This window comes from Anas platyrhynchos, chromosome 2 (assembly GCF_047663525.1).
Source record: "Anas platyrhynchos isolate ZD024472 breed Pekin duck chromosome 2, IASCAAS_PekinDuck_T2T, whole genome shotgun sequence".
NCBI lineage: Eukaryota > Metazoa > Chordata > Aves > Anseriformes > Anatidae > Anas > Anas platyrhynchos.
Window position 1 is genome coordinate 94,920,466 of NC_092588.1, and position 24,320 is coordinate 94,944,785.

The 24,320-nt window shown below is 40.7% G+C and overlaps 1 long non-coding RNA gene and 1 other non-coding gene across 2 annotated transcripts in view; one reads left to right on the forward strand and one right to left on the reverse strand.

Annotated features, from left to right (window-relative positions):
- LOC101801589 (uncharacterized) overlaps positions 1 to 23,481 on the forward strand; it is a 34,865-nt gene extending 11,384 nt beyond the window's left edge. Inside the window, exons 5-6 of the long non-coding RNA XR_003495062.3 lie at positions 2,027 to 2,120; positions 19,787 to 23,481. This is a non-coding gene — a long non-coding RNA (uncharacterized lncRNA). The remainder of the gene's footprint in view (positions 1 to 2,026; positions 2,121 to 19,786) is intronic.
- Positions 1,944 to 2,049, reverse strand: LOC113842983 (U6 spliceosomal RNA). Its single transcript, XR_003495889.1, has one exon. It is a non-coding gene; the product is annotated as a U6 spliceosomal RNA (small nuclear RNA).
- Positions 23,482 to 24,320: the final 839 nt, after the last annotated feature.

Genomic DNA, 24,320 nt, shown 5'->3' on the forward strand with positions numbered 1-24,320 from the left:
GCTTAATTTCAAAAAAACGCCGAGCTGCATGGTAGCTCAGCAGCTGGAAGGTTTTCATAATGATATTGTGCATTGTGCTGTAGTGGCTTTTAGCATTGCGACCGAGCCACTCTGCAGAAGACTCTGGGGAATTACCTTGGTATTTAATTTGTTGTTATGAAAACAGTGAGTTTGACTGCAGTAAGAATAGTTTCTTCCCAAACAGTTACCAGAATCCTATTGTTGTCCTCCTTCTTGTTGACCTTTTTGCTGTTTTTGTGATTATAATAATGATTTTCCCGGCCTTGCTATCTTGAATTTGTTTGATTTATATTGTGCCAGGAATTCAGAAGGGGGAAAAAGCAGCCCATCTCAGGCAGAAGTTCTGCTGGATGAAGGATTTAAAAAAACATTTTTTTTCAATGGAATTGTGATGGGAAGAGCAAAATTTTCCTTTCTTTAGGCATTTTAATTGCATATGGCCATTACAAACAAACACGGGACCCATTTTCAGACCCTGCTGCTACCAAACAAGCTGTTAGTTTTTTTTTTTTTTTGTATTAAATTAAAAGTAAGTATTAGCTCTAAAAGAGTATAAAGAGGAAAAAAAGAACTCATAATGATATTTGCATCTATAAATTTTCTGAGTTCAGTTACTTCCTTACTTAGTTTTGTTCTTTTCTGAGGGTGCATACTGGGCTTTCTGTTCTAACTACCCCTCACATAAAATTCCTAAATGAAAAGCCCTGAAAGAGCAGTTCACAATTCTTCTTTGGATAGCTATAAGTATGCTTTCACAGAATCATCTAGGTAGGAAGAGACCTCCAAGATCACCTAGTCCAACCTGTGACCTAACACTAACAAGCCCTCCACTAAACCTTATCACTAAGCTCTACATCTAAACGTCTTTTAAAGACCTCCAGGGATGGTGACTCCACCGTTTCCCTGGGCAGCCCATTCCAATGCCTAACAACCCCTTCAGAAAAGGTCTTCCTAATATCCAACCTAAACCTCCCCTGGCATAACTTTAGCCCATTTGGCCCTGGTCCTGTCACCAGGCACGTGGGAGAATAGACCAACCCCCACTTTGCTACAGCCTTCTTTAAGGCCTATAGAGAGCAATAAGTTTGCCCCTGAGCCTCCTTTTCTCCAGGCTGATCAAACCCAGCTCCCTCAGCCACTCCTCATAAGCCTTGTTCTCCAGACCCCTCACCAACTTTGTTGCCCTTCTCTGGACTCACTCGAGCACCTCGCTGTCCTTCTTGTAGCAAGGAGCCCAAAACTGAACACAGTACTCGAGGTGCAGCCTCACCAGAGCTGAGTACAGGGGGACAATCACTTCCCTACCCCTGCTGGCCACGCTGCTTCTTATACAAGCCAGGATGCTGTTGGCTTTCTTGGCCACCTGAGCACGCTGCTGGCTTATATTCAGCCAACTATCAACCAATACTCCCAGGTCCTTCTCTGCCAGGCAGTTTTCCAACCACTCATCTCCCAGCCTGTAGCTCTGCTTGGGGTTGTTGTGCCCCAGGTGGAGGACCCGGCACTTGGCCTTGTTGAACTTCATGCAGTTGACCTCAGCCTATCCAGATCCTCCTGCAGAGCCTTCCTACCCTAAAGCAGATCGACACACATACCTAACTTGATGTCGTCTGCAAACTTACTGAGGGTGCACTCAATACCCTCATCCAGATCATTGGTAAAGATATTAAAGAGAACTGGCCCTAGTACTGAGCCCTGGGGGACTCCACTAGTGACCTGCCTCCAACTGGATTTAACTCCATTCACCACAACTCTCTGGGCCTGGCTATCCAGCCAGTTTCTAACCCAATGAAGCGTATGCCAGTCCAAGCCAAGAGCAGCCAGTTTCTTAAGGAGAATGCTGTGGGAAACAGTGTCAAAAGCCTTACTGAAATCAAGGTAGACCACATCCACAGCCTTTCCCTCGTCCACCCAGCATCTAAAAAAATATGGAATGCTTAACAAATTTGTGTGTCACCCTTGCACAGGGGCCGTGCTAATCTTCTCTGTATCATTCCAATTTTAGTACACATGCTCCCGAAGTGATATTTCCTCAAGATCCTGTTTGCAGCACCTCCATGTACAACCTCTCGTTAACCTTCCATGAAGGTAAGGATCAGGTAAGTCCAGTTTAGGTCATGCTTTACCAGTGTGTGTCAAGGGGGACAACAGCATGACAAAATTACTTCCAGGTTTAATTTCTCAAAGTGCCTAAGATGGTGGCAATACTAGGAATGTGTTGTGTTGCCTGGCACAGAAACTGCATTCTTGTAAAATTATCTGGCTATGAAATAAATTGGAAGAGCAGCTGGATGAAGTCCCCTTTGCTCTCTGGTAATGACCCAAGACACTAGCACTAGGGAGTGTGTAACCATGCCTCTGTCTCTGTTCATTCCATGTTCCCCTTTGTATTTTAACAGATCTTGTATGATATCCAACATAAAGCAGCAAACTAAAAGCTAGTGATAGCAAGTGTCTGTTAACTTAGACACAGATATGTGTAAATTTATGATGCTGTTTTGAAATTCAGTTGTAGTAACTAAATAATATAAAATGTTTTTCTTTTTCCTGCCCTGAATACTCTGTATTGTAGATATCATTGACTATATTTGAGGTAACATTTGCATACAAAACCATGTACCACGATGATAACATAACATAGTCATTATGTTATTTACTGTGCTTATACAGCATGCTGATTCAGTTCCTGCACATTACTTTTCATTTAGTACTTATGGCTGTGTTTAAAAAACACAACATAACAAAACAATTTTTTTTGTGGAATTTGTGTATGAAACTTATCTGTGCTCTGCAAAGCTTGCATTTTAATTGACATTTATTATCTTCCAGGACAAACTTTTCAACAGTCAGGGCAATGTGTCATAAGCTGCTTATGAAGGTCCTACTGGGAGACAATTATTGTAATTATTATATATATCAACATTAGAGTAATGTTAAAAGAATTCTATCCACCTAAGGAACACAAAATAGACTTTTCCATCCTACACCCAGTTCTCATCAAGATAGCTTGTAGTCCACAGACACAAAACTAGCAAGAAACGACCATAAAAGAATGCAGGAGGTGGGAGATCAAAGTGTTTTTTGTGGACTTTCTTAAAAAGAAAAAACACAAGTAGATTGAATACATTTTATTAGGGCCTAGATGAACAAACTATAGAACTATGCTGTGTACTGTATATATTTTGTTCTTAAATTTAATTAATAAAAATGAAAGAAGGCAAACTTGAATTGCTGGTTTGCCACCAACTTTTTCAGCAATGTTGTAATTTTGACAACTTTCTTTTTTTTTTTTTTTTTCCAGAGCTTTTTGTTGTTGTTGTTTTGGTTTTGTTTTTGTTTTGCAAACTTATTTCTTTCATTTTCAGTGGAGTAGTCATACGTTAAGAGAGTTCAAGAATTTCTAAGCCTTGTCCCCACAGAATATATGAAGACCGATACTATTTGTACTATTGGCTGTCTATTGGACTTTTTTTTTTGTTTTAAGCAAAGATACCACCAGATCACATTAGACTTGTTTCGTTTTCCAGTTTTGTACAAAGTTATTTGCATGGATATGTGCAGTAGTAGATTTTAGCACAAGGGAGACAAATAATTCAAGGAGAGCAAAGTGCTGCTGTTGAATGAAAGAAACTTGGTATAAACAGCCCACTGAACTTCACTCTCTCTCACTTGTTATTTTGCTCCATTTTTCCTCATCAGCACCAGCTAATATTTGTCCTCATGGAGCAGAAGGAAAAGACTCAATAAATCTCCACCTGGGTAGTATCAAAACATAAACAGAGTTGAAATACTGCTGAAACAGAGGGAGAGAGACATACTTAAGAAAAGATCAGGAGAACGAGTCTGGTGCTGGAATACAGTTAGCATGCCGGTCTTCCTCCCTGTCCCTTGACCTCCCCTTGGCTGCCTTAAGCTCACATAGAACATGGATGTTCACATACTTCAGACTCTTGGAATTTGTTAGTGTACTGGAAAGTGGGAATTAGTTTATGGAGAAATGACTTATCCCAAGGCACAGAAGAAAATACTTTTACCAACATTCTGGCCTAGCTCAAAGTCCATTTCTCAAGGGCAGTCTTGCAATCAATGGCTTTGGGAAAACATTTGGATCCCTGCTGCCAGATCCAGACAGGTGGACACTGACCTAACCAGACCTCTTCAGGCAAATAACTCCATCCTGCAAAACCACTGAGGCCTCAGATCTTGACACGGTAAATGGTGAAACTAAACCAAGCAGCATCCTTGCTAATGGACTTCTGGATGCTGTCCTCAAGCACTAAGAAAGGGCCCAAAATATTCTGGGAGCAGATGGCTGCTCTGCATCTGTTGCCAAGTAAAACTGTTTTCAGGACTCTGGTAAGATTTCTGGGAAAAGATTTTCTTCACAGAAAGCTCTTAATACTTTGCAGAGTGATCATCAGGCAGGTGACTGTTTGGATATTTGTGTTTGTCAACATTATTTCTCTGTCTGCCCACTGGAACATGAAGAAAGCCACAGCTACTCAGATACAGATGATATGCTTAAATCCCAGATACCAGAATATGAATCAATTAGGAGATGCAATGCTCTGCTGTTCAGCTGGGTTTTCTGCACAGTGGTGCCCAAGTTAAGTGCGAGAGGAGAAAGCCATTTGTTTGAGACTGTGCACAGGTAAGGAAGGGAGGCCAGCTCCTAGACTGTAGCCCAGCCTCCAGTTGATGGTTTCCTCCTCATGTGCCAGCTCTTAATTCAGTTATACATTTCAAGGCAGGAGTTATCTTTCAGTTCTGTTTGTACAGCACCTAACACAGTGAAGCCCTTCTCCTTAGCTGCAGCTTAGAGACATTATCACAACACATGTAGTAAATAATAATCAGGTCAAAGATAGCACTGAATTAAACCAGAGCAAAATGTCTACTGGAGGCCAAATGGTACACAGTGCCAGCTCAGAAAACTGGCTCTCAAAACTGAAAGAGAACATTCCTCTGCAGTAAAATAAACACTACTTCTTTTTTTCTCAAGATAGATAAAGTGTTGTGTGTTTCTGATAAATCCATATGGTTTGCTTGCTTGCAGAGGAAAGCATGAAGAACAACAATTCCCCAGATTTCTTCCTCAGAAGTTGCATTATCAATAAATGCCTGTGATATCAGTTGGGTTCTTTAACCCACACATCCGGCCAGTATCTTAATTGCAATAACTTCACATCCCAAGAAGTCAATGCAGTGATATACAATGGACCTGATTCCAACCCCTAACCTCCCAGAGCCCGGAAAGTCTTTCGGCATTCCTGCAAACTTACATAAGACAGGAGGAGCAGATAACATTGTATGCTTGCAGTTAAAAATGCAGAATGCTGATGTTCTCTTGCAGAAAGGAGTGAAAGAATAGCCTTTTAGGAAGTGCTTCTGAATTAGAAAATGGTTTTAGAACTGAAGAATTTGGAGTGCAAAACCAACGACCTTTGGGATTGCCCAAATTGTTTTTTTAACTCTCTGGAATGACTTAATTGCACTATTTTTTTAATCTAAAACAACCCAAAACCTACTGATTAAACAGAAAAAAATACTATACGTGGTCCTTTATACATATTGAACTAGGCTTCACCAGTGACATCATATGAAATGGATAGAGAAGAGGACTTATTCTTAAGTGCAGAAGGAAATTTTATTGATTTAAAATACTTCCTTTATCTAATTTACCTTTAGAATTAGGAACTATGGATTAGTACTGGGAAGTCAGACCAGTCTGACTTCCATCCATGGCTTCATCTATGGCTTCACATATCTCTTAGGAAAGAATCAGCTTTTGAGAAGGGAATGGCTGTCTTTGGTCTCTAGGAGGGTGCCAATAACTCTCAAGTGAAAGGAATCCAATCGGCACAATGCATCTGAATTTTCAAATGCTTTTTTAAAAGGTTCCACACCAAAGGCCGTTGAAAACAGATGGCCAGAGGATTACAGTCAGCAGCAAAGAGTCCCACAGGGACTGTTGCTATTTCTTTATTCATAATGAAGAGGAGAGAAGGAATTGAATGGTAAAATCTCCAAGTCTACGGATAGGTAGTTTTGCATAGGCAAATGATGTGCCAGGTTCAGAAGGACCAAAGGAGTGAAAAAAGTTGGCATATGAAGTCCAGACAGGCAAATGAAAGGTAATGTATTTTTGAAAAAATAATCCAGACTATGCCTTTATGATGCTGAACTCAGGCAGCTACAGCTCAAGAAAGAGACCTCGGTATCATCAGTGATAGTTCTCTGAGGTCATGTGCTTAGTATGTAGTGGATGTTGAAAGAGTCACTGGCCATCACAAGGAAAGGAATGGATAAGGAGACAGTACCATTTTCAGAAACCTGCTTCAGAAAACTGTTGCAGTAATAACACCTTGAGTATTTCCTGCAGTTCTGCATCTAGAGAAGGATTTAGTGGAGCTATAAAAGGTCCAGAGAAGGGCAAGTAAAACATCTGAAAGACTGCCAGTTGAAAAATCTTACAAAAAGAAATTAAAAAGACTGCTTCAATTTGGAGAGAAGAAAGCTAGTAGTATGAGGGGGAGATGGTAAAATCTTGCAGAATGATAAAGGTGGTGGATTAGGTGAAGGTAGAATAGTTAACTATGAAATTCAATAATGGTGAAACTGGGAGACATTTGCTGAAACTCTCAAGAAAGAAGTTTAAAACAGATAAAAAGTCTACTTCTTTTATGTGGATGGCAGTAGGTTCTTGAACTTGTTGCCACAGAAAGTTGCAGGCAGATAGTGTTTACAGATTCAAAGAGAGATGGGACAGCTTCAGACAATAGTTCTCACAGGTGAAGAAAACTGGCAGAGAATATCCCCTAACGTCTCTAGTATGGTGGATCTTGAAGAATAATGAACAGACACCAGAAAACGTGGCCAGGCCCATATACTCTACTTAAATAGCATGACCTATTCATTGCTACTGTCTGAGATGTAATACTGTGCTAGATGGACTGCTGGTCTGATCCCATATGTCTCTGAAGTAAAGACAAGTGGAGATTTTCAAAACCATGGAGGATAAACAGATATATATTTCACTGGTATTTTATTTAGTAGGCAAGTAGGAGAAGTGCTGTGTAATGTATGAGTTTGTACCAAAGATTTTGTCTCTAGGAGCAATGAGGGAGAGAGTGCTGCTGTACTCAGGCTTTGTTTTGATTATGTCCTCTTCTAAATTACTGTTTAATGCGTTAATGTCACTGAATTTCATGGGTATATGAAAGTAAGTAAGTGAGGTAGCATTGAGGTAGTTCAATTAGTAATGAAAGTAGTTAATTAAGTACATAATGTAAAAGTAAGCAATTCACATTTGAGAAATTTGGGGAAGGGGTCAGGGAGAAAGTGATCTCATGGATTTTGGTGAGCCAAGGGTCTAACTATCCTTGAGTTTGGTAAATGGTAATGCTGTCTTCCTGACCTAAAAGATCATATTGGCCTTTTCCTTAAGATATTATTTCTGCTCTCTTGTCATCTTTGAGATCCTTATTAACACCAAAAAAAAATAGGACTACCAGGAAAGATATCCCTCCTCCCTACTTCTGTTGCCCTGCTAGGATATTCTTTGGATGAGTGGAACAACCAGTACCTTACAATGTGACTCCTCAATGCCAGTGCCATCCCCATGAAAGGATGGGGATGGGGATAAAATGATGTTAGAGAAGCTCTGGCACAGATGGAGGAAAACCTCTGTGTTATTTCAATGGAACAAAGAACGCATATCTAATTTTGATCATTATATACTTATTGTTAATAAATGGAAGCATTGCCAGTTCTACAAGGCTGTGATTCATTTTGTGAAATCTCAGTTCAACAGAAGGTGGTTGCAGTGTAGTCAGATCACATCCTGAAGTCTGTATTTTTTACTCAGTTTCCAAACAAAAGAGATTTTCTTATTTGTTGTTTAGATGACATGGTTTTTACGGTAATGAAATATTGTTACAGAAGAAGGAAGCAATTCTTGAATTTAAACATGCCAGAACTTTCCAATAATTTTGGTTTGATCTAGATTAGTGTCAAGAGCTAGTTAGCTCTAGTTAGAATGAGTTGAGATATATTAAAAATCTCCCCTTATGTGATTTATTACTGTTATGAGTTGGACCCTGTTACCACTGAGTACTATGCAAATTGTTAAAAAATATAAATACTTGCCCAAAATAGTTCAAACTCTTGTTCAAAGACATATGAGTAAGGTATCTAGGTCACATCTATGGATGTCAGACAAAACATAAGATGCCTGGTCAGTTCCAAGTGTTTGCACAGAGTACAGGAAAGCAAACATGGGGGTTGCACTAGGTTTTAATTTGCATATTTCTGAAAATTTAAGCAACACTTCAGTAGTTAAGAAGGAATCTGCTTCTTCCTGGCACCTATTGTGATGTATCAGGTGTGTGTGGTCTCTTTCCATTCTGAAATTGCCCTTTTGTTCTGACTTTAGCTTTAGAAGAAGGAAAAAAAAAAAAAAAGCAACTGGACAGCTTTAGTCAGTTAAATAGTCCACATTACTTTCACAGCTACTCTCTTCACTGACCCTTAACAGTTTAGTAGCCATGAGAATTAAGAGGCTCAGTCTTAATCTTCTGTCTTCAAAGGAGTGGGAGCTGCTGCAGAATGTGTCCTTTTGATTGTGTCTTTCCCTGAATTTTAGAAACCCACCTTTGTCAGCTTTGTTATCTGGATGCTGACAAAGGTAAAACTAACGTAATTTATACCGACTTGTCTAATGGCTTTCATTGCTCCTTGATACTTTGTTCTCTTCCTGGAACAAGCTCGTGCTAAATAGCGAACTGTTACCTAAGGAACAAAATGTTCAGAATTGTTGGATGAGCAGCCCAGAGGAAATATGTTTACCAAATATTCTCTGGCTCATGAGTAAAGCTTTCATATCATTACTCTAAACTCAAGAAAGGTGGCATACAAATGATGTGATGAATTGATGATAAAACTGTCTCCACATGTGGTTTCAGAGACTGCCTTTCTGTAAACTGCACAGATGTCAAGACTGGGCCCAAGGAAGCTTGTTACTTAGGGAAAATAGTCATTTTCAGCAAGATGGGGGTCTGGGCTGGTGTTCTCAGCAGATTTTTTTTCTGCTGATAGTAGTGTTCTCCCATAGTTTCACACAGTTACTGTTTGCCATTTCTTACTCTCCTTGATCTCTTTGGGGCAATGTGCTCTGGGCAATAAGTACAGAGAGCAACTGTGGACATGGTCGTGAACCTTGGCTGTTTTAAAGAACATGTTCAGAATTGGCATTTAAGGCATTGGAATTAGATCCTTTCCTACCGCTCCAAGATGCACGTGGCTTCCCATGCAGCAGGCAGAGACTTGTGTGCCTGCTCTGTGTAAGAGGTTAGTACCACAGAGAAAATACCTTTCTATGGGGATAGATGCATCTAAAGAAAGCAAAAATTGAAAGAAGGAGAGCCAGAAGGGAGAAAGGATTCCATTGTACAATGGATTTCCTTGCAGTATCTAACTCATGATCAGTAGATTTGTAGACAGAGGTGCTAACTATTGGCAACTGCTCTGCAACCACATATTGCAGCGCTCCTGCTTTCACCAGCAATGCATGTGGACCTGCTGGCTTCCTAGGCACAAACACTGATGGCTGATGTTGGGGAAGGCTTGATTAAGATGCAAGGGCCTGTGTAGGATTTCTGTATGTTCACAGAATCACAGAATTTCTAGGTTAGAAGAGACCTCAAGATCATCGAGTCCAACCTCTGACCTAACGCTAACAGTCCCCACTAAACCATATCCCTAAGCTCTACATCTAAACATCTTTTAAAGACTTCCAGGGATGGTGACTCCACCACTTCCCTGGGCAGCCTGTTCCAGTGTCTAACAACCCTTTCGGTAAAGAAGTTCTTCCTAACATCTAACCTAAAACTCCCCTGGCGCAACTTAAGCCCATTCCCCCTCGTCCTGTCACCAGGCACGTGGGAGAACAGGCCAACCCCCACCTCGCTACAGCCTCCTTTAAGGTATCTGTAGAGAGAAATAAGGTTCAAAAGCCTTGACTTCATTGTGCGACATTCCTTCATATCCTGTCCTCTCTTGCTGACCTTTCTTCCTTGTTTTCCATGTGACTGACAGCCCTGTAAAGCACAAAGCAACAGGATAGTGTCAGATGGTGGGAGGAAACATTGTCATCGGTTTGGGATATCATTATTGAAACAGCTTCAAGTTATCAACAGCTTCAAGGGGGAAAAATGCTGATATTTGTTTTTGCCTTGCATACTATTCCCCATTCTTTAATTGGTTTCTTGACTCTCTGACCCACTTTCCTGCAGTAATAGTTCTATGGAAAATCCAATATTTCTTGCCCCAATGCCTGTATTACTTTCTCCGCATCCTGGTCTCTTTAATTTCACCATTCTAACTTGGTGCCACAAGAGCTTCTGTTTTTAGTAATGTAATTACTAGCCTTGTTTTACCATTGTATAAACTGATATGCAAAGAGATAGCATTTAGTTGGGCAGCAACCTAATGTAATGTATGTGGTAGGGAGAGAAAACAGGCTCCTTCAATTCTATTTTGACAACTAAGGTAATTTTGCTTTTTGATTCTCTAAGTTCATCTAGGGTCTTCCCTAGCACTTCCCTATGGCAATAGGACAGAAATTAATGAAAGCTGTGGAGATGCAGTGGGTGGTCAAAAAGAAACTTCCTTTCTTTTTCATTTTTTCCCCTCTTCCCAAGAGCTAAGTCTGAATGTTAACCAATGACAAATTTCTCATGAAAAAGGTGTTAGGAGTTGAGCTGCAATGGAAATTAAGAAAGCTTTAAAAGTTGCCAAGATTATAGGGAATAAGTAGTTGTGAACAGTCCTGATGCTAAAGAAAAACTAGCTTTAGGGACGTGGAGCAGCGGAGAGAGCAGCTAACCCAGGACCTTCACTGTGTAACAAATGGTGTGGTAAATGTTTTGTAATTTCCATAGCTAGAGTCATAGTCTGCTAGAGAGCTACACAGGTGAGCTATTTATAATTAATAAGCTTGGTCTACTTTGAAGATCAGAGAATTCACCCAATGTAACCTCTGATAGATGATACAGGCCATGGATAGTTCTGCCCTGAGGCCAGTAACCAGTGGTGTAGTTTCATATTTGCTGTTGCCAGTATGAGGCCACCATGTTCCTGATTGCTCTCTCCTTCCAGTAAATCCCTGCCCTTGTTCTCACGCTTTATCCCTTATACCAGCTGTAGTGGTCATGAGGCTAACTTAAAACTACTGAAAGAAGTGATGTTTTCAGCTAGATCTGTAACTGCAAAGTATTTGGAACTATACAAACAGCGGGTGGGATGACACAGCCAGAGGCTGAGAAGGCTGCCCTTGGCTTGAGTGTGTGAAAGCACCAGACTATAATCGGGATTGTCTATAAAGTATTGCTTACTCTTCCTATCTGGTCCTGAAGCAGAAATGTTGACATTAGAAAACTCCCATCGTTGACTTTTATTTTGTACCTTGGGTGAATTAGAATATTCAGGAATGCAGAACAACCTTCAGCTATGTCGCAAGACCCTGTACTTTGTCAGAAATTAGATTTATTTTTTTTATTTGTTATTACTTCTGTTGGTCATATTGGAGGCTGAAAACCTTGAAGAACACCTTAACTTCGTGCAATATTCAGTAAAAGTCATGGGTCTAGCTAGAATTTATTATGGAAAAGAATTTATTATGAAAATAATAGAATTTATTTATTTATTATTTTTAAATAATAGAATTTATTATGCAGCAACCTCAGTGTTCGAATAACAGAAGCATGCAATAAGTTAAAAATAATACTCAAATTCTAGTCGCTAATGGGTGCTGTTCAAGTGGTGAGGGTAAGGAAGGGAGTTATTTGCTAAGGTGTGATTTATATATTGGAGGATTAGAAAAAGGAAATAATGTAATAATGTGGAAGTAACACTTATTATTTTTAATAATAATAATAAATATATATATATATATATATAAAACAGAAAAAAATATATATAACAAAAAAAATAAAAAGATGCCCAGAAGTCTTGTCTTTTACTGAATGAAAATTTTCTGGATGTTGACTTTTAGTAGGATTCTGGCTTGTGCCTATTTTCTGCTACTACTCCCAGCTGTTTTTTGGACTCTCTCCCATCTGATTTCTTATGAAAGGCCAACTCTTCTCACACAGCTCCTCAGAGCCATCAGCACTTCTGCCCAGTGGGTGCCATGCAGCTCTGTGCAAGGTGTTTCCCAGAGGTGAGCGATTGTTTCTGTCTCCTGTGGGCATTAATGTAGACAGGGCTTGTGAGATGGGACCATTTGGGATGAAAAGGCAGTGATGTTATCTACTCCGGGGTCTCTGAGCTTTCTCAGAGGAAGGTTTGTACCTAAAGACAAAGTCTGGTGTTTCCCTTGCTGCTTAGGCTGTGTTGGGGAATCATGCCTTCACTCTTAATGTAACCACAGAGTGAAGGTAAGCCTTTTCGCTCAGCCCTGCCCACTCTTTAAGCTCACAGACCTATGCAGACTTTGGCCATAATCTTGTCCTATATGTTTTTTTAGTCTTACAGTTAAGATAACAAACAAGATGTTGAAGGCAAAAAAATAATTTAAAGGATTCAAAGACAGTGATAATACTAACACAAAGTACAGATTTATTAGCTTCTTCTATTGACAAACTGGATGGGAGCTTCCAAAAACCTACACAGAAGCTGAAACCCTCATAGTGGTAAATAAGCCACTGGGAAAGCCTTGGAAGAGAAGCCAAGAAGACAGCACAAGTATGCTGGAATAAAGAGTGAATTGGTCAGGAGCTCTTGGAAAATGTTAGTCTGAGGGGTGATGACATGATGATAACAATATCAATAAGTGAAAAGAAATACTTAGAAAGAAAGGAAGAGGGTTATCTAGAAAGTAGTGTTGAACAGAGTTTAGCCTAAAATTAAAAATGGAAGAAGAATCAGGCTAGACATTAGGAAAAAAATATATATATAACCTTGAGCATGACTGGAATAAACTGTCAGACTGTAACGGTTGTGGGTGGGTGAGACTAGGTAGGGTAAGACAATAGCAAGAATAAAGTAAGGAAATAATCTTTGTAGCGTGGGTGACTGGAGTGGATGACCCAACTCATGTTTTTCCAGGCCTGGCTGTCTATATATAGTTCAAGAGAGACAATACAAAGTTTGTGCACTTGTCAGTGGAGGCTGGCTGCAATGGCATGCGATGATAAGCTTCCTGTGCCTCAGCATGGTTTCATGGAAATGTGGTAGTGATGGAGGATCACCAGCCCAACACTTGGCTGAGGTCAGGCTGCACCAAGTACAATGACATGAAAAAGAGAGAAATCATCAATCAAGACTGTGGCTTTCAAATCTTCCAAGCTTTGGTAATTTCAAACTGCAACTGGAACAGTTGCCTTGGATGCTGAACTGCACAAGTTTGGTTTTCACAGGTCTGTCATCCTTGCTCCAGCTTCTTAATTTTCATGTCTGCCATCTCTAAACAAAACCCCTTCATCTCACTCCATCTCTGATGTGGTGACACAGACTGTGGACTACACCAGATATTATTAATACCAAGGATCCTACAGCTCTCCCATCAGATTTGAACAACAACAACGACAAAAAAAAAAAAAACAACAAAAAAACAAAAAACCACAGTTCTGTGTCTATTTCTGTTTTGTTTTATATTCTATATGGTGGAATGAGATAGAATGATACAAAAAATCAAGGGAATGAGAGGCATGAATTTGCTATGCTGCTTTTTGTTTTATACATGATGTCAGGGTTTGGGAATTACTTTTATTTTTCTTTATTTTTTTCCCTAAAATGTGTGTTAATGCAGCCTCAATTCCCTTTTGAAGAAGGGTGTCAAAGGAAACCATCCATCAGAATACCTTTTGGCCATTTCTGTTTGTTCTTGTTTGATTTTGTAATGATAGGCCCATACTAAGTGACAAATAAACCTTTAAAGATAGCAAGCCTAAATGTGCCTTAAGGTCTAGTCTCTCGGACCAGACATAAGCAGAAGAGAGAGGTTGAAAATCTCCTTCTTGCTAAGAGAAGGGGTCTGTCTGCATTTCTAACCTAACAAGTCATTTTCCCCATACTTGGCGTTCAGTAAGTTCCTAAGAGAGTTGCAGTTATATGCCAGAGACATACCAAAAGGGAAGAAGCAAGATTTTGGAGTACTGCCAAATACTGTACACTGTTACACACCAGTGTGCTCTCTGCACACCCTTTAGGTTATTGGTATGTAAATATTCAGGTAGCAATCATTTTAAATTTACATCACACTCTACGTGAAAAATATTGATCCTGTGTCCCCCTCCCCTCCAGTACCTTAAGGCAATAGTGTTTCTGCTGGTGATTTGCTACCCAGAACACATGCTGCAGGTTTAGAGGAACTTTTTAGGAGATTAAAGAAAAATGAGGTCTGCTTTTGTAACCTGAAGAGGAGAGAAGCTGGGAAGGTGGCAACCATTTCCTTAAAGTCAGAAAGTAAGAAGACTGAATGTACTGACACTGGGTCAAAAGTGGCTGTTCTTGGGTGGCAAGAGAGGGAGGAAATGCTCCAGGCTTGAATGAGGGAGGGCAAAATCTGTTTTCCAAGTTTTCTGCAAAAGGGGATTTCCACACACGCACGAAAAAAAAAAAAAAAAAAAAAACATGTTCAGGAAAACTTTAAATCTCATTTTTGGGGGTGATCTAAGCTTCAAGTCCTCAGGAGAAGCCAGAGTTCCTGGGGCCTTTGGTTTTCTACCTTTTGATCAGCCCAGGGATGTCCTACCCTGGAGAAGGAATGCTAACATCTCTCCATTCCCCACTGTCAGATCAGGTAACCTAGCAGAAAATCACTTTGGTCTCACATGTGCTTTATCAGAAGATTGTCAAACAAACATTTCCTAAAGACACTGTCACTCTGAATTGTCCTTTTCCAATTTATTGGAAATTAGGAATGCCTATAGAAATAGGTAATTCCTATTGTAGTAGGTAATGCCTACTTCACTGTTAATTCCTGACATACCCTAGCAGCTATCCAAGGATCCTAGAAGAAACTTAAAGGTAGCAAGCTGAGAAAATGAACTATTTTTTCCCTGTGCTAAATAATTCAACTATGCAACCCATTAAGTCGGTCTGTTTCTGAGGCCTGGAACATAGCAAGATTCAGAAAGGACTGGGAATGTATGTTGATGGTGAGCATATTTGCAATTTTGTTAAGTAATGCTGTAAAAGTAGGTTTGGAAAGGGCTGTAAGAACTATTAAGTTAGGACATAAGCTTGTGTCCTACCATAGTTTATGATGAGGCCTTTATTGATCTCATATTTTAATGTGCTGAAGTGTAACCCTATTACGTATAGATGTATATTGCAGAGGGAGTTTTTTGTGGTTCTCCTGTATGTACAACCAATGAGTCTTGATGCTGATCATTATCAGAGTGACTGAACTCACTTATTGGGATCTCATCCAGTTTTGATGGGAGAGGCTTAAACGCAAGATTTTGTATTAAATATTAAACCTTATCTTTGATGTATTAAAGATGTAAAAATCTGAGGGACTTTTTGCTTGATATCCAGAGTTGCTGTAACTCCCATTGGAAATAGAGGAAAAGAAGCTATTTCTCTTCAAAGGGGTTTGAGGCCCTGTTGTTGTGACAAAGGAGAGTTGGAAATGGGGAATGGACAGCAAAGACTTGTGGGGTGTCAAATCTGCACACAGCCATTGTGGGTGCAATAGGTCACAGAATGGGAGGGGAGATTGAAAGCGGAACTGAATTTTTGGCAGTTGACACTAAGATTCCTGAACAGCAAAGACAGGGGCAAAGTTTATACTGAGACATTGCTGCCTCAAAGATTTTGCCAGGTGGGTAATGTCAGTATTTTTGTCATAGAAAATCACTTTTGAATATGACTCACCTCACTTAGTTTCAGCTGTTTAAGATGAAGTCTAGTCATCTAGAGTCCCTGTATCCTCAGCAGAGAGAAGCCTGTCTATAGGATGATTCATCTTTCTTGCCTCAGATATCTGTTACAAAATGGATTGAATCATCCTGCGAAGAGCTCATCTCTTTCCTCTGACTTTAAAGGGTTCCGAGATGCATGAGTTTATGCTAGACATCTAATGCTCAGACAGCTCATGTGAGGTGAGAAATCTTCCTACCTGGGTAACTGTGCTCATACCAGAAATAACAAAAAACACAAATAAATCTATTTGTTTTAATCACCTCCTGTGCTCACTGAAATGACAACATGATGTAAATTGTATGTGTACTGGGGAGAGAAGGTTGCCTTCAGAGTTGTCAGCAAGGTACCCAGCCATGTTTCTCCTCCTTTTATCTCTTAGGCTTTAATCCATAACTGTCAAATTCTCTACTTCTTTGAGAGGTGATGTTACACGGAGCTGAGAAAAATTAAGAACAGAGTGTATCAGCACTGGTGTGCATCAAAGCTTGTTTGTTTTTGTCTCCTGCTATACCTGTTTGTCTATTGAAAGATATTAATTCTGTCCATAAACTTTGCCTCCTATTCTTACACCATCAAGGCAGCTACAAAATCATCCTTACCTTGCCCTCAGTTGATCTCTGGTGAACACATGTTAAACCAGTAGTGAAATAAACCCGTGCTTTTAAAACATGCACTTGTCTATTGGTACCTATAGCCAGCAGAACTGCTTACATATTTTTTTTAAATCAGAACATGCTTAAGCATCTCATAATGATGAGGTAGTTTTGTCATCGCTTTTATCTGTAGTTGGCAACATTTGTGCCTTCTTCACTTAAGAATTTAGGAGGCTATGTGCCTGTGAAAGAGGGATTATGTGTGTTTTATTGCAGAAAGTAAGTCCACTTTCAGAACTCCAGAAGTTTCTCTGATAAAAAAATCAGAAGTAGCAGAAATGAATGACAAAAAAGTATACATGGAACTAAGTTACTCATACAGTAACTCTGTTTCTTAGAGGAGGAAAAAAATCACCTAGAAAGCCTCAGAGGAGAAGCATGCAGGGAATTTCAGTATTTCGCAAATCCCTCATTTTGGGTGCATGTGTAATAGTCCTTACCATCTGGGAGGTTTCTCCCACAGCCGTGCTTCAGTAGCCACTCATTGTCCTTCTAGGGGAATGTACAGGAAGTTGTGCAAATAGGGGCCATGAGGAGACTTCCATCTCCCTCTGATGAGGAATGAGGGTGTGGATAGTGCCCAGCCCCTCTGGGGCACTGCCCTTAGGTGGCCCAGAGTACAATTACCACAGGGAAGTGTTAAGAGACTGTGAAGGGGAGGGTGTGAGGGAAGAAAAGTCCTGGTGTTGACTTTAACGTGCATTGCACAGTGCTATTTCTGGGGATAAATGATGTGTGCGTAAGTTGATGTGCTGTCTTTGTTCACCTGTCTGGGATGCTAGCAGAAGTAGATGGCTGATGTTACAGCATGGATGGTAGAGGTGGCCTGGGTGTCTCCCAAAGGTGACTTGCTCTTGGGTGGGCTGTGCCAGCTCCCCCTTTCACTAGGTGGGACCTCTCCCAGCTGCCAGAGAGGAACATCCTGCAACTGCTGCCCCTTAGGATGCACGTGGTAGAGAGACTGAGGAATTGGTAGTGGCAGAAGCCCAATAACATCCCAAAATAATTAGTTTCGTGTTTACCACTATCTGTTTTGCTATCCCACTTTCTTGGACTTCAAGTGTATCATGGCGACTAAGTGCTGCAGCTCATTTTTGTGTTGTGTGGGGCTGGCGTGCATGTATCCCACCCACATCGAGGAGAGCACGTATTCCCCAGGGAGTGGTTTGGAGCAAGCAGCTCCTGCGAAAGCTTCTTGCATAACATCACCTCCTTGCTGGCAACGTCTACATCCAGACGTTGCTTTCTTAAACACATCTTTAAAAATGTGCTTGTCCTGAATTTCCTGTGTGCTCAACAAAAAATCAAAAAAACCCAAATCTTTAAAAATCAGTGCTGGGAAGCCCTTGTAGAGGAACCACTGTAATAACCCCACCTGCAATGCAACATGTGAGCCATGTCATACTTCTGGCACAGCCATCGGGCATGGGCAGCCTTCTCAGATGACCATGCCACTAACAGAGGCTGTGACTGCTCATCACAGTTACTGCAACAAAAACACCAGCTGGTTTGGTCAGGGGGTCCGTATTACCAGCAGTAACAAAGGAGGGAGACATAGCTAGCCAGAAGGGATCCATGGGTGCGAAGGTTAAATGATGCTGCTAATCAGCATTAAGAGCAGGTAGCCTGCCCTGGTCCTTACTGCCATGCTTGGTAACTGATGCCAGTAGCAGGTTTAATATTTTCAGGTGTTAGCTGCTGCTGATTGCAGCAGCTGGTGTTGTAACCTTTGAAAAATCAGGACAGTTGTTCAGCTGTTGTTATCTGGAAGAAAATAGCTGCCTGTAGGCACCCATGTTTGAAAGTATCTGACTTTTGACAAATGTCCCTCAGCTGCTGCTACTACTACAAAAAAAAAAAAAAAGTTTTTTTTTTTTTAAACTCCAATTTCCCCAAAACCAAATGCAGTGGAAGCAAGCAAACTCTGATCACCTTTAGCTCTGGTTCTTTACTTCTTCCCTCAACAAACGCAGTATGAATAAAGCCAATTGCCAGGGTAAATTTTCCGAACTACCAATCCTTTGTGATCCACAGCAAGCTGTATCTCAAGTATGATTTGGGATATGGATATGGTTTAGTGGGGACTGTTAGCGTTAGGTCAGAGGTTGGACTCAATGATCTTGAGGTCTCTTCCAACCTAGAAATTCTGTGATTCTGCGATTTCTGTAGTTTTCTTGTTAATGTGTACTGTATTTAAAAATGTGTAATGCAGAGGCTTGCTGTAGACAGTCTGAAAAATTACATCTAAAGAAAAAAATATTGGAAGAGGATGGACTGCAGGGAGCTGATGTTATTTGATTTATTATAGCTGTTGTAAGCCTGTAAATGCAGGGTAAGGAGTGACAGTTCACAGCATTATCTTCTTGCATGCTAAACCTCTATTTGGTTGGTAAACTTGGGAGGGGGGAATTATTAGCTATGCCCAAGATCATTCTGTTTCACCCATCAAATCTAGTAAGTATTACTGAACATAGAAATAAATAGAGAACACTGCTCTTGGAGCATTGGCTTGAGTTACAAAGTTTAGGAACACATGTAGGAGGGATTTCTGGAGCACAGCTTAGGTTTCAGTGTCTGCTTCTCATACCTGGGACTGCCTGAGCCTCCCTGGCAGAAGAAGAACTTGGCTGCATGTTTTTCCCCAGCTAGAGTCTGGATTACATGCTCAAAGCCATCTTCATGGGGAAAAAGAGACAAGATGGGCTGGTCAAAAAATGTGAAGATATAGCATTCAGAATTTCACATTTTTAGAAGGAATGTACATTTCAGCTAGCTCCAATAAGAAATTAGATTTTGCGTTCCTGGTTTCACCTTGGATATGGAGGAGGTGGGAGCAGGGGCTTGGAAGAGTGTCTCAGCTCACCTGAGGAGGATGTCTGTTCTGAGGTAGACAAAGCTACATCACCAGGGCTCTGTGGCATGGACGCATGCTGCCAAATCATGCCTTCCCCCTGACCCCACCCCTTCTTCACCCTTCCCTTCCTTCCTTCATTTCTCAAGCTCTTTGGGATTCAGTGTTTTGTCTTAGTCTGCTTGCTGGCTTTACCCAGCATCTTTGCCTTGGACTCCCTTGATCCTGTTTTCTTTTCCCAAGCTCAAATGCAGTGAGAGTTCTGAGAGAGAGTCAGGCAACAAAACATTGCCCCCGGACCTGTATATTTATTTAACACTTGCTTTTTCAGGTATGCAAGCTGCTGACGCCCTTCAAAGTGAGTGACTGCATTTCTCCAGCACTGGCAGCCTGTAAAGAAGACATCTTGCCTCAGGGGATGCCCGTGGCTCTGAGTGACAGGCATCAGTGTGGCAATTAATCTGCCAGCCGGCTTGGGCAGCTGGGCTGGAATTCAGGACAAACACATCAACACCCGCTCTCAGTGGGGAAAGGGGCTCTTGTGGGACATGGTGGTCCTTTATTTCTGCTTGTGGTATTTGTGAGGGGCATGGGATGAGACCTTAGTTCCAAGGAGATGGGGCTTGGCTTGGTCAAGGGAGATCCAAGAAGCAAGCAGCCAACCGAAGTGCTTCCTTTCTCATAAAATATTCAAAATCCATGGGATCATCACTGATGGCTAGAGCTTAGCGTAGGCATGAAAAGGTAGCCTCGGGCCAAATGAAATCACAGCTCAGATGTTGTTACGCAGCCAGCACTGCTAGACTCTGCCAATTAAGTCAGGCTGTTCTCTTGTTTGTGTGTTTGCTTGCTTGCATGTTTATATCTAAAATGTTGTTGTATCTTGGAGATGTAATTTGATTTGTCCTGGCTTTTAATGTGCTGTCGAGACAAGCTGAGTGGAAATTCCAGTTAGAAGTTTTCATTTGTTCCCCATGCAGGTTACGGGAACAGAGCAGTGGGCCCGTTGGCCTACATGTCATTAATCTTCTGGGAACAATGAAAACAGAGCATTTGAATGTGTCTTGTGTTTTCCGTCAGGCTCTGTCTGAAGGACTTTTCATTTGTGTAGTGAGAAGAATGAGGAATCCTTGAGAGGAGAGCATTTGTGTCCATGGATGTCCATCAGCTTCACTAGACGAGGGCCGCATCCAAATAGCAGGAATGAAAGCAAGGTGGGGAATAGGGCTCCCATTCAGAGGTTCAGAACCCAAAATTTTGAGTAGATACAGCTTTTGACAAAGAGCTGTGGTTGTAGACAACCATGCCTCTCCCCTAAAAGTTTCCTGAAGGCAAAGCAGATGACTGGTATCTGCAAACAAATAGGTTGACCTCCTTGTGGCTCTTGCTGAAGAGTGACTGTTGACATTGCATGTGGCACTTTTTTTGTTATTCTGTAATATTCTGATGTTTTTTGTCACCTGTATTCCTTATTCACTGTCCTCACTGCTGCTCACTTGTCACACTTACCTCTCATAGGCTCTGTGGTGCGGAGCTGTTGTTTATTTCATTAAAGTTACTGTACTAAATGTATCCCCATACTCCAACCAGGAGTTTCAAAGCAGTATGTGCCAACATCTGACTGCAGGTACTTACATTTTAGTTCATTGTTTGGTCTAAGGACTTCCAGACTTGCTGGTAAAATGGGTGTCTGAGGAAAACCTCAGCATTTTGATTATAGGGCTGGGCAGGCAACTAGAATTCCATTTTGCAAAATATTTCAAGGTGTTGACACTTATGTCAAAGTGGAATGAAACCAAGACTCTCCCAACTGTTTTTGCCAAAAAAATAAAAAAAGGCGGGGAGGTAGGGAGCAGGGTGGAATATACATGACATGATAGCCAACAGCTCACACATGCCAATATTCACTTGAGAAGTGGACTGTAATCTGGAAGAGGAAGAGCACTCTTACCACCAGGCTACTCACTGCACTGGGGTGTGCCTCCCTAGGCTAGGGAGCCTTCTCTGCACCCAAGCAAAAAATGTTTCCTGTATTCCTCACTGAAAAACAAGTAAAAACAATAGGTCTCCAAGGACAGTTTCAGTTTTAAGCTACTGCCCTTTCCAAGGAAACACCCCCTCCCTTTTTTTTTTTTTTTTTTTTTTTTAAATTATTTAATCTCCCCTTCCATCTCCAATTATAGCTTTCCTTTTGTGTGTTCTCCACTCTGGAAAGGGTTATGGTTGATCCAATGCTATTGGAATTGCTTATCTTTTTCCTATAAAAGCAAAAATAATCAGAATTTCAGAGTATACTAAGAATATTTTGTTGTTCAGCTTCCTAGTAAGACATATTTTGGTTTAGAATGTTAAATTTCTGCTAATCCTGCAGTGGATTAGTAATGAACTGCAATCCAATATCCTTGCCTTTCTGGAAAACTGTGGGGGGGGGGAGGGGAGGCAAAATAACCCCTAATGACAGGTGACTCTAAGGCAAAAAGAGCAAGTTTGCTCTCCCTTTGGGAGAAAGCCCCAGGTGTTGCCAGGAACTCTCTTCAATGCCCTTACAAAGCTTTTTGGTTTTGAAAGCCAAGAAAAGAAGGGGCGTTTTCTGCCCCTTCACAGCTTGGAAATGGTCTGTAAGACAACATCGAACAAGCTCATGTATTGTTGCAGCCTGGGTGTTCTGGCACTGTATTTACTCTAGAATAAAATAGTTAATGTTACTGATAAGGAAATAACTAATACTTGGCAGAGATTTAATTGTGTTATTGGAATTTTCAGCAATGAAACAATTAAAGAATCATGCCTTACAAACTGAAGCTGCCTGTCTGAATGGTATGTGAGAAATTATGTTTAGAGGAGAACTGATGGGAAAAACAAACAAACAAACAAAAAAAAACAACAAACAAACAAACAAACAAAAAAATTATGTGCCAGCAGAAAAGCTGGAAAACATGAGTGCCTTTAAAATAAAAAAAGAATGGCTTGACAGAAATGGGTATTTTAAGAAAACAGTAATTTATACGATCTGCAGTTTTAATGATAAATGATAGGATTTTCACAATCAGAATTAAAACTTTGCAGCATCACAGACAGAAATCCAATTTGTGGAACAGCATATGTGAGAGTTCAGAGTGAAAGGGTAACTGGCTGGAATAAACTGTTTTATTTCAGCATATCCATAGAAAGCTAAGAAAACCCAAGTATTTCTTAAATTCAATTTGAATATTTATAGAAAGTGATCTCAAAAGTATTGCTGTTAAAAGCATTCTCAAGAAAACTGGTAATTTTTGTTTGTATCAAGAAACAAAAGCAAAGAATCACCCAATCATTGATATCAACTCTTGCACAGGAGACAGTTTGTGGTTGGAAAATGAAGCCTCTTTACCTTGAATATTTCCCTCTCCTTTCACCATTTCCCAGTGAAAGAAGGAGATCTCAGAACAGGGCCAGCCCAGAGGATGGGCTGGTGGCAACCACCATCAACAAGGGACATGTGGGGCTTGTCTTCCCCGGCAGAGACCTTGAAAGGCAGAAGCCACTGATAGATCTAGGTCTGGGATAAGCTTAGCTGCAAAAAGTGTGGCTGACCCGAACAATTCCCAGGCCTCAAACTGCAATCTCCACTCTGTATGTTTTTACTTTTTTATTTTATTTATAATTTTTATTTATTTATTTATGGGGTGTTTAAAAAATCATCCAGACTCACCTCGACCTTTTATTCTGTTGTAGCTCCAGGTTCAAGACTGTCAGCTCTGCAAGTGAGAGTTTGGAGCGCAGCCTGCTAGTGGCAACACGAGCACCCAGTGCTTGATTTTCTGGGCACATGGGCTTCCCTCAGAACTCTCTCTCTTCTACTCCCCAAATCTGAAGGCATAGATAACCACTTCTCATCCCATTTCACAAGCAGCTTCTTAAAAGCTAAAATTCATCTCCAAGCAGCAGCATTACTCAGATAACAGGGCAACCTCATTCACTGTTTCCTTTTGTTCTTCCCTGCTTGTGGTATCCACCTGTGGTATTTCATCTTGCACTCAGTTTGGAAAGATTTATGCAGAACTCCTTTGTTTGTTGTATGTTTGCAGGCATAGCATGGAGTGGGAAGACCTGAGTCATGACTGATACTCCTAAGGAAAGATACTCCTAAAGAAAAAAACACTACGCACACTCAAAGAGCAGCAGATAGGGCTTTCTCAGTACTTGAGCTATCCTCAGCATCCCCGTGCAGTCATGAGCCACATGCGAATAGATTTCAGTCCTGTGGGGCAAGGGAGGAGGATATCTACCTTTGGAGAACTCCATTAAAGCTCAGTATGTCTCAGCTCCCCAAAGGTGTCCTGTTCCTCCCTTGTGAACTCTTTTGCTGCTTGTGGTGATGGAGATCACCATACGTTAGCTGAGTCAAGGTGCAGTGAGGTTAACTCAGAGATGTACTAGAAACTAAATGTAATGGTCTTGGTGATGTAAGACAAGGTAAACTAGCCATTCAAGTCTTAGAGGAATATATCAGCTCATGGCATGTGTGTATTATACACTGTTTTGAATGAATTACGAAGATGTGCATATATATACTTTATTGATGTGATTTTTCTCTCTCTTTCACTGACCTTGTGTTTTTCTTGTATTTACAATGCATGAGGAAATCATTCCATTCTGTAAAGCAGGCTTTTACTTCCTTTGTATTATCAGAGGAAGGCAGGATGGTTTGAAAGAAATGCAGCAGCTTAGAAAGAAAAAAATAATGCTTTTATTTTTCACAGGTGTCAGTGTTCATAGGGGAATAGTTACTAGCAAGAATCTTTGGAATAAATTAACACCTACCAGAAATACCTTGGGCCTCAGACCAACAAAGCAATTAAGCATGTGCTCAACTTGGAACTCTG